General features: G+C 39.2%; 1 protein-coding gene across 2 annotated transcripts in view; it reads right to left on the reverse strand.

Moving 5' to 3' along the window:
• RFX3 (regulatory factor X3) overlaps nucleotides 1-10,156 on the reverse strand; it is a 291,441-nt gene extending 281,285 nt beyond the window's left edge. The window contains exon 1 of one of the 2 annotated variants that reach the window (XM_007464196.1): nucleotides 9,920-10,156. The gene's annotated coding sequence lies outside the window, so the exon portion shown is untranslated. The remainder of the gene's footprint in view (nucleotides 1-9,919) is intronic. The other variant, XM_007464197.1, reaches the window with a different exon arrangement.
• Nucleotides 10,157-11,148: the final 992 nt, after the last annotated feature.

Raw genomic sequence — 11,148 nt, forward strand, 5'->3', positions numbered from 1 at the left:
CTGGATAGAGTATGCAATGCACGAGTATTCAACAATGGAAACAGGATATGATTTCTAAATGTATCTCCCTCTTCCTGCCCCTCTCCAGCAACCCTCCCTGACCAACCCCAAAAGTAAAGCATGGAAGAAAGAAATTTAAGTGACTAGCAAAGGGTTTCTAAAATGGTTTTGCACATTAAGATAAACTATGCTGATTGAGACTGAAGAGGGCCAGATGCGTTTTTAAGGATGATAGTTTTATACTGAAATGTATAAAGCCATCAATCATTCAGATCTGTAGTTCAGAAACTTGAATACGATTCTATCAATAAAAATGGCATTCAAAAATAATTTTAGGGCTTCCGTGGTGGCGCAGTGGTTGAGAGTCCGCCTGTCGACGCAGGGGACGCGGGGTTCGTGCCCCGGTCCGGGAAGATCCCACATGCCACGGAGCGGCTGGGCCCGTGAGCCATGGCCGCTGAGCCTGCGCGTCCGGAGCCTATGCTCCACAACGGGAGAGGCCACGGCAGGGAGAGGCCCGCGTACAGCAAAAAAAAAAAAAAAAAAATTTAAATGCAACAATTACAATCTATTAATCTTTCAAACACTCCTTATTAAACTGGTAAAAGAGGTGAGGTGAGATAGAGCAGAATATAAGACTTATCTTGAACTAATGCAAAAATACTTCCTTTCACAGCATGCAATCCTCTAAAATCTTGTAAGTGCACTTGTCAAATTAACATTAAAGTACTGAGCAAAGTAAGTCAGACAGAGAAAGACAAATACCACAAGATATTGCTTATATGTGGAATCTAAAAACAATGGTACAAATGAACTCATTTACAAAACAGAAATAGAGCCACCAACGTAGAAAACAAACTTATGGTTACCAGTGGGGAAAAGGAGGGGGGGGTGAATTGGGAGACTGGGATTGACATATACACACTACTATATATAAAACAGATAACTAATAACGACCTACTGTATAGCACAGGGAACTCTACTCAATATTCTGTAATGACCTATATGGGAAAAGAATCTAAAAAAGAGTGGATATATGTATGACTGATTCACTCTACAGTATACCTGAAAGTAACACATCATTGTAAATCAACTATACTCCAATAAAAAAATTTTTAAGTCATGAAAATGCATAACTCTTGACCAAAAGACACAATTTTTCTGCCACCAAACCTAAATTTTAAAAATGCTAACCAAGTATAAACAATATTCAGAAAAATGAAAAGCAGCAATTATTGCCAATGGAAAACTACAAAAGAATACTAGTGTGGAAGATGGCAATGCTCCCCACAGCAGGGCCCCAAAGTAGTCCAAAAGCCCTCAGAATTTGCCCGACTCCTTGACAGGATTTTAGCTCTTTTCAAAACTAGCTGAATAGCATGAAGGGAAGAAAAAAGTCAAGGCTTTAATAACTGGGGAAGAAATGTTGAAAAATGAGATCAACAGAAATTAAATTAATTTTTCTTGCTTCTAATATGAGAGAGAGAGAGGAGAGAGAGGGGAGAGAGAGAAAGAGAGAGAGAGAGAGAGAGAGAGAGAGAGAGAGAGGGAGAGAGAGAGCCCACAGAGGCTTGGGTTCCTCACCACCCCACCCTGCTTTCTCTGTTAATTTGCCTATCCACATACTTGGGAAATTGTCCTGTTTTAAATACCTCATTGGGGAGCAACAGGTAGGAGCCCCAACTGTCAGACACTTGTCTGGCACACAGACATAGAGGAGCTGGCGCAGCAGGAGCTCAAGCCGTGAGACTCAGCTAATTCCTCTGTGGGTGAGAATATCAGGGCACTTGGCCATAGCTCCCTACAGGGGCCACTGAAATGGTGGAAGCTTCTGACTGTGACACAGGTATGGCCATTATGCTAGACCCATGGTTTTTTATGCTGGGTTTTCTTTCTTTGTTGTTCTTATCAGAAGAAACAATAGGCAAGCAAAATGCCATCAGTAAAGGAAACACCAATTCCAGGCTCCATGTTATTGGCATGTTTCCCTTTTTCCACACCAATCTCACCATGGAATCATAGACTATTAGTGCTGGAAAGGGCTTTAGCGATCACAGAGCACTACTGCTTCATTTTACAAATGGAGAAACTGAGACCTAGGAGGTTTAAGTGACTAGCTTAAGGTTTTTCACTTAGTGGCAGCCTGAGTACCAGAACAGAAGCTCTTTTTCTCCTCTTTACTCTCCTTTGGCTGGCACTTTTGAAGACCTTTATTTCTTAGCCTAGTCACCCTCTCTCTTTTCTCCTTCCACATCACCTCTCAATTTAGGTCTCCTCTCACCAAATAACGTACTTTCATTTTCAGGCCAGCTGCCTCACTCTTAGCTTTCCTGGGCTCAGCTCCTATTATCCCTTTGCCCATTTTTGCCTAAACAGGAAGCCCTCTCGTAATCTTGACCAGGCACCGTAAAGTAAAGGCAAGCAATACTGACTGGGTATTACAGCTTCCAATAAAAGTAGTGAGAAAGAAGAATCCAGAGTTAAAAGTCAGCAATGAGCAGGTACATGTGACTGCGCAAACACAATATTTTGGGACTAGACAAGAGATTTAACCTCAAGTGCTCAGTCAGAGGCCAATACATAGCCGGGACAAGGAAGGGAAACTCGTGGAGCGTAATTATGCTCAGGTTACATCATTAGTGGAACAAGGATATGTATTTGCTCATGAGGGCAGTCAGATGGATAGAAATTGTAAGAAGATAATGGATGATTAAAAATGGTAAGAATGATATATAACCTTACCACCTAATAAGTCACATTTCCTAGTCTTTTTCCAAAAGTTCCCTTTAAGATGTGTGTCAGATTCACTGGAGAAAGGAAGCAGAGGAGATGGCTGAGCTGAGAGTCTGCATACTTTTTATGTTGGGACTAATTATCTATAAAAATAATGTAAAAGGAATCATATAATTTTAATTGAACATTTAACAGGAGTAGGAGGATGGGAGCAGGTAAGATGAGGGAGACAGGCAGAAAGCCTGTACAATACACAATGCTTCAGTAAAAAAGATGACACATGGTACCAGATAAATTTTCAATTGTAATGTATAAACCACATTTCCACTTTGAGAAAGATCGGGCTATTGAGATCACTGTAAAATGAGAAAAACATTTCATTCTTAGTCAAAATGCTTAGACAAATAGAAATATAGCAAATTACTGAATAGTAACTTTAGATATAGCAGTCAACTAAAATGATTCTTTCAACATCTTTAATGCCCTAACAAAGGGAACCAAAGGCGTTATTTTCCCACTATTATTTCATAGTATATGTTTTACTGAATAACATTCTTGAGGTTACTTTATACCTCAAGATTGGGATTGGCAAATTCTTCTAAAATTACTTATTGCTACAGGTAAACAAATGGTGACCTCACATTTTTCTACTGTTAGTAAAATAACGATTCTAAGCAGTGCATATAAATTGGAATAATTCCTTGATGAACTCATCTTTATACAACTATTGTCATTATTATATATTAATGACTGCATTTTGTAAAATGTTTATAAATAGGGCTCAAAATTGTTTTCAAATGAATTCATGTATAATAGATGTGAAAAGAAAATATCAATTGGACAATGAAATGGACAATGGGAAGTGTTAAGAGTTTCTGAAATGTTACATCATTAATTCTCAGTCTGAGATCCCTAGACCAGGAGAGTTATCCAAACATAAAAAGAATCCGTTACAATAAGGCTGCAAAGTAAAACTAAAACATAACTTTGGGCTAGCACCCTATTAATTCAATGTAATAACAAGACTGGTTATCAAATGATAATCCAAACCTACAGTTGACAGCTTCATGTCTTTTATTTTTAAAAGGGTGGAAGAGGGAATAATTATTTAATGAGTGCAGATCAGTAGGCAAAATCTTTCAAAACTTAGGACCCACCGGGAAGTAGATGGTCAGAAGTGTATTAAAAGGATTCTTAGATAGCAAAAAAATTAGACTGGGTATCTTCTCAGTATTCCCTAAGAACCAACATGTATTGAGCATGTATTCCATGTCAAATACTGAGCAAAGCACATTACATGAATTAGCTCCTTTACTCTTCACAAAACTCCATAAAGCAGATTAAGTCTGATCTATTTTTCAGATGAGAAAACTGAGGCTAAATGAAGCTAAACAACCTGTCCAAGGTTCCACAGCTAATAAGATTATCTGAAATCTGAGTCCAAAGCCTGTGTTTTTAACCAATACACTTATCCTCAATCTATTTAAAAAACAAAACACATACCTATTTGATACTCTAAATACATTCCAATTTTTTAACTCATTCATTTTCATTAAATACATCTTGTAGTTTGATGTGATATATAAAATGTCAACTATAAAGGCTCTGAAACAATGTCATATACTTTAAATTCTTAGTGGCATAAATTAATTAGTTTATGTTAGTGAATTGGTAGGATCACATTTTTAAGGAAAAATGCCTAACCTATTTTAGCAAGACTAATACTTAAAAATATTATTATTCTCTATTGATGTTTCGGATTCTTTGTGGCATGTCTTATAAAGGTACTTTTAAAAAATATCATATTTTGCTGATTGTACTTAAATGTGGGGCAACAGTATACATAAATCCATTATTGAGAGGGAAAAAAAGTTTACTTGATATAACTATATCTTTCTAAGCTTACTTGAAGCAGATACTGACTACCCCAGCTTCAGTATTTGTCTTTTAGAGTATAGATGTACTGCTGAGGAATTAAAGTCAATGATGCAAGAAGAACCCAAAAGAGTGAATTCAACAGTTCTCCTAAAAAAAAAAAAATCTCCATGAACAAATATTCAGATACAGAAAGCAATATATGATCACTTCCAGTTTAGAAGTATAAGGCACAGAGGAAAGTGGAGAATCTAAAACTTTTCAGTTAATAAAGCCAAGTTAAATATTCAAACCAGACTATTCTAACAGCATGAAGTGGGGACCAAATTCTCCAATTTCTGTTATTATTGTTGTTGACTTAATTAGCCTGATAACTATTATTACCATTTATACTTTTGAGAGAGTTTTAGATTATACCATAAAAAGCATACCACTAAATATGCCATATATAAATGCTGTAAGGATATACAATATACTGATATGTGCAACAATGCCAAATTTATGGAGTACAAAGCCATACTGCCAAAACAGTATGATTTTCAAGTTAAACTAAATATTTTAGATACAGATTAAAATACCTGCATAAGAAGATGATAAATGTATATGCCTACAGGACGAATGCTGACATTCAGATTATGCCAAAGATATCAATCTTGATATTGTTTTATGCTGTGCTAACATATATTAGTACACAGAAAGATAGGCTTTGATGAAAAGCTGCCAATTAAGACAGTATATTAAATTGAAACTCCATAGAAATAAGGCTATTATATGCTTGAATGCATAAGTAATTAAATTTTTTTTCTTTAAATAAAAGTTCTAATCAGTTCACATTCTTAGTGATAATAATCTCTTGTTGCAAACAGCACAGCACCCTCTGGTGCATCTGTTGTAAGATGTATAAAATTTCCACCAAAAAAGGATAGAATCCGAGTAAAAGTGAACCTTAGAAATCAATAGTTTGTTACTCTTTTATTTACTCCAGTACATATTTTTAAACACTAATGCTTGAAAACAATTTTCACTTAAAAACAGCACTAAAAACTTTATAGTAACAATTGAAGTAGATAAGGAAAATGTTTTCATTTGAAAATATTTAAAATAACCAACAAAAACAACACTGGTTCTCAACATTTATCATTTAAATTAAAATAATGCTGCCCCCCCAAAAATTCAAGTATGGGATGGCAAAAGTTAACTTGTCACGTTAACCAAATTTCACTTTATTCAAATTTGCCTTGGCTTTTTGCTTCAGATAAATTGACTAATTGTGTAAAGTGCTCCTGAGTACTTTGCTGGATTCAATGGGAATTTATCATTGCTTTAAAGAATTTGAAGTGTTTTCTGAAAGGATCTGCAACTTACACAGCTCAAAACTAGAATGATATTCAAAAATAAAAGTTACGCTAATTAAATTAGGAATCAATTTGAATAGCTCGAAACCTTTACTTTAAAAAACAAACAAACAAACAAACTCTTCCTAGGAAAATAATTAACTCCAAAAGTATATTTTACTAAGGACAAAAGCAAAGGATGCCACCTGCTTTAGACAGCCCTTTTGTGAACCGGTGGAAGTCCCAACACAATGCACTAGAAATGAAAGTGACACCTGTTTAAAGCAGCCATCTGTCCCTAACAAAGCTAGATTTAGTTAAATCCGCTTAATCTTGGATTTCCAAAATATGGGAACACTATGCACCTGTGAACAGAGAGAGGAATTTAAAATCTGTTTTGCAACAGCCACTGGGAAGCCATACCAAAGATTTAAAAGCACAGGATTCCATTAGGGAAACTAAGCGCTTATTTTTAAAGTAACTAGAAGTAGAGGATTTTTAGCCTAATGCTCAGCATTAAAAACAAAGCAGGCAAAAAAAAAAAAAGCAGACTTTTCATAATTTAAAGGTTTATGTCTTCCAAGACTCTTTTGTAATTTGAAAGCCTCCTTGTTCGGTATTTTCATTTCTTGTAACACAGGCTCACTAGAAATACAAAAAAAAAAAACAAAGTAACATTCCTACTACACTGTTCAGAAAAAAAATTTTTTTTAACTCTTCCTACATATCTGATGCTATATCTTCTCTTTTAAACACACACACACACACACACACACACACACACACATACTATAAAATCTGAGACACAAAGATCATACTCCACCTACTGATTTTTTCAGTTGACAGTTTAGAGGAAAGCACATAAAACATCAACTTTCTCAAGAAAAAGGAAACATGTTACCAAAAAGTAACACAAATCATCCTTTAAATAATAGATTAAATCTATCTTGATTTTACAATTCATTTTTAATTGCTAATTTTTAATGGTAATTTTTTTACTATTAAATTTGTTTCTGATTTAAAAATTGTTTTGTTTAGCATCAAAGTATATTAAATTTATAAACTATAAATTTTTTATTTCAGTACTTATAAACTATAAACCTTTTATTTGAGTACCTAAGTAGAGTACGAGACTATCTGAATACTGGAGGAGTAATATACTATTTTTTTAATTAGGCATAACTACCCCATATAATGAAAACATTGTGGAATGGCACATTTTAGAAATGCATTTTAGTTTACTGTTATACATTTAAATGTACTACATAAACATGCCTATATACCATTTAATGCAATTCATAGGCACAATAATATAGAAAGACTGAGATAGGCATTATAACATACAGTGAATCACAGATATTCAGCTATTCAAAACAAGTTACAAGTAACTCCTATTTCATAATTTTAGTTTTAAAGTTTGGACACTTTTCTGAGTTCGTTTTTTAGTCTAAAACAAACACAAGAGAATACAAATACATAATATAGTCCCTCCTAGGAAAAATATCTCAGAAAAAAAATGTTACTAAGCATTTATCAGTGTGTTAAATTTTTTAATTTATCATTTGTTAGTATTTCTGGCTATTATTTACTTAATCCGTATGAATAATGTTGACACACTTGACTCCAAAGCATGTCTAGCAGCAATTTTTATATCACATAAGTGCTTTTAAAAATGAATAGGTAATAGAATTCAATTTAAGTTCTGCTCTCAAATCATCTTGTGAATGAAAATCTGAATTATAGAAAACCTGAGATAGTCGTAATGAGTGAAATGCCTGAAAAAAATTCTTGGACACTGCAAGTAAAAATATTAAACCATAAAATTATAGCATATAATCTACTCGACTGAAAATGCATTATGTAAATGGCATAAGGTCTGAAACTGTCTCAAGACAGCAAAACTCCTATTAACTTCAGAGAGTTTATAGGACCCAGGAACTTCACCATCCAAAAGTGTTCAGGCATTTGACACTCATCTGAACAGAAAAAAAAATACAGGTTAGTATTAGAGATTTGCAAGAAACCCAGGTTGGGGAGGCGGGAGGGCAAATATAAAGAAATTTGAGTGCTCTGAGAAAGACTTCTTTCAGAACAAACATCACCCTCATTTAAAATAGCAATCACAAGGAAATGGATTTTAAAAAAGAAAAGATTTTTTTTTAAACCTAACTCTTATTTTACAAAATACTAGCCTTAATAGCTTTACAATTACCCAACCTGCTCACTGACATTCTGAAGAATAATTAATACTGTCATATTATTCACAGGCTGCTCTGTCAGGTAAATCAATATGTTTGCTGTTAGAAATAAGACTATTTAAATAAGCATTTAAAAATTCCAAATTGGAAACTTCAATTTGTGCGAATATTACAGTACACTATATTTGTTTTAGCACACATTCATTATCAAAACTCTTTACTGAAAATTAATTAAACATTACACTGAAAAATGAACAAATTTACAGGATCTGTAAAACTGGGTTACCTCTAAGAGCCTATAACTTGAGGACTGATAAGTATTCAAATCTACAGAGAAAAATACAGTTTTGAAGCAAAGACCTAAAAAGGAAAGAGTTCTCTCTCTTCAGCAGGTTTAAGTCACTGTCCAAAGAAAACCAAAAAATAAATTTAAAAGACTATGTTAAGAACACATATGCCTAGATCTTAACAACCACAAAGAAAGTGAAATATACACACGTTTCAAGTTGAGAAGCTTCATACATTCTTTATGAACAACTTGACTTCAATTTCAACTCTCAAAGGAAAACGAAGAGAAGATTTAAAAATAAAACTCTTTAAAGTACCATAACTGTCACAAATAACACTGTAAACTGAGTTCTCACAAAGCTTCCTTACGTCCTTTCCCTGTCTGTCACACACAGTCTCATAACCACAATGAAAATTGTTAACACTCCACTGTGGGGAAGGAGGTTCATCAAAGTGAAATGGAACCTCACTCGTACCCCTCCCATCTCCACATGAAGGATAAAGCACTGTCAATAACTACTAACCCAAGTAGCACAGATGCCCTGCATCCGGTTTAAATCACACACACACACACACACACACACACACACACACACACACACACCCCGAAAAAGAGAGAGGAGAGGGACTTTTTAAAAAAAGATCTGTTTCCCAATGCAGCAAAGAACCCAGCAAAGAGGCCCCTGGTTTCAGTGTGTGTGCAAGGGGTGTGGGGGGAGAAGAAAGAGGGGGAGGGAAGAGTGCCGAATGGATATTAAGATTGTTTGCAGCACAAAGAAAACACAGTTTTAAAAGAGAAAAAAGAAACCCATGCAGCTGATGATGGTAAAAGAAGAGCAGCTCATTAAGCACAAGGCAAAAAGGGGCAAAAATGAAGGCAAGAGGCAGTGGGAAAAGTTCACCGATGTACGAGGATAAAAATAACAAAACCCATAACAAGGCCCCACAAGTGAACAACAACAACAAAACACCACCTCGTGGGTCCCCCCTTGCACACTCTTGTCTATTTCGGTTTTGAAAGAAACAGGAACCAAGCAGCTTTGAAAAAGAAGAAAATTGAAAGAAAGAAAGAAAGAAAAAAAAAACACCTTATCTCTTCACCTGACCCTCCTCCTCAGACCCAGACCTAAGGGAGAGCTCCACCGTCCGTAACGCAAAACTGTGGCTCCCTCTCCCGCTCGGCTCGCAGCCCCCCGAGCTCCCGCTCCATCCCTGAAGCGCGGCCGCGGAGGGCCGGGGCCAGCGGGCTGGCGGGCGGGCGGCGCGGCGCCCACACCCCCGACCCAGCCGCAGCGCGCACGGTCCATTGTAAACAAGCCCGGGGGACGGAACCCCTCGGCAGCGGCGCCACAGCTGCAGCCCCGGTGTCAGGAGTGAGACCCCCGCACAGCCACACTCGGCTCGCACACACGGACACACACACGCACGGACACACGCGTTCACACGCATCCACACGCTCCCACACACATGTAGAGACCGAAGAATATTCACCTTGGCTGTGGATTATTGTGGTGTTGTTGGTGGGTGATGGAGATGGTGGTGGTGGGGAGGAGGAGGAGGAAGAGGAGGAGGAGGAGGAGAGGAGTAGTTGTTGTTGATGGGTAACAGTCGCCAGGACTACGGTGACTATGGCGCTTGATTCACAAGGCAACGGTTGCTATAACTCACAAAAGAGAGAGAGAGAGGGAGAGAGAGAGGGAGCGAGAGGGAGAGGGAGACACTCACACGGGGAGGGGTGGGGGAGGGAAGAGGGGAGGAGGCGGGCCCGGCTACCGGCCGGAAGGGGCGGGCTCAGTGCCGTGACTGACAGCCCCCGAACCGGGTTGGGCTGGGCGCGAGGCCGGGGTTCCGAGGAAGGGTTCCGAAGGGACGCGCTAAGTTTGGCAGGGGCTGAGGTCACCCGAGGGTCCCCTCGGAGGTATGGTACTACACGCCCTGGCGAGGCTGGCGGAGGAATTGAGGGCCGTGGTGCGAGGTATACTTTCTGTGAAACGAGAGCTGCCAGTCGCAGCAACCAGCTCAGTGCCCAAAAGCCTCAGAGCCGGGAGAAGGTAACAGCTAACCCATGAGAGGGGGTGTCGAAGGCGATTCCAGACACCTTGTCTAAACGACCAGCTACAGCAGAGGAAGACTCCACTTTGAAGAGTGGCTCCGCCCCCGATAGAAACGTCATTTCCGGGGCGGGGCGGTGTGGAGGGTCCCGGATGTGCCTCCGCTCTCTTTTTTCTTTTTTCCTTTTCCCCTTGCCCCCGCCCCCCACCCGCCCCGTTTCTGAGGCGCCGGCGGTGTTCCCGGTCGTAGTCGTCTGCGGGCTTCTAGCATGTCGAGACGCTTCATGGCGGCGGGGAACGTGCTGGAACGGACGGCCCGCGCCGCCTTTGCGCCCCTGCTTTCCGCGTCCCGACCCGCTCCCGCCTCCTGAGGCCGCGATTCGGAGAAGGGCGGGCGGCGGGGTGTGAGCGTGCTGCCTTCGCCGCCATCTTAGAGCAGGCGAGCGCGGGGCGCGTATGGGTAGTGCGCAGGCCTCCCGCGGTCCCGCCGCGGCGTGGCGCGCACCGGGAAGGTCCGAGCTTGTTCGGCCCTCACTCCAGAACGAAGAGGCGAAGTCCTGACTCCCTATCTACAGGGCGGGGAGTAAGCGCTACTAAGGAGCAAGAAATCTTGCTCGAGTCCTCTCCGGGGACTCGAAAACGCATGGCGGCCCCCCTCCGGGAAAGGCG

Source organism: Lipotes vexillifer, unplaced genomic scaffold (assembly GCF_000442215.2).
Source record: "Lipotes vexillifer unplaced genomic scaffold, Lipotes_vexillifer_v1.1 scaffold1544, whole genome shotgun sequence".
Classification (NCBI taxonomy): Eukaryota; Metazoa; Chordata; class Mammalia; order Artiodactyla; family Lipotidae; genus Lipotes; species Lipotes vexillifer.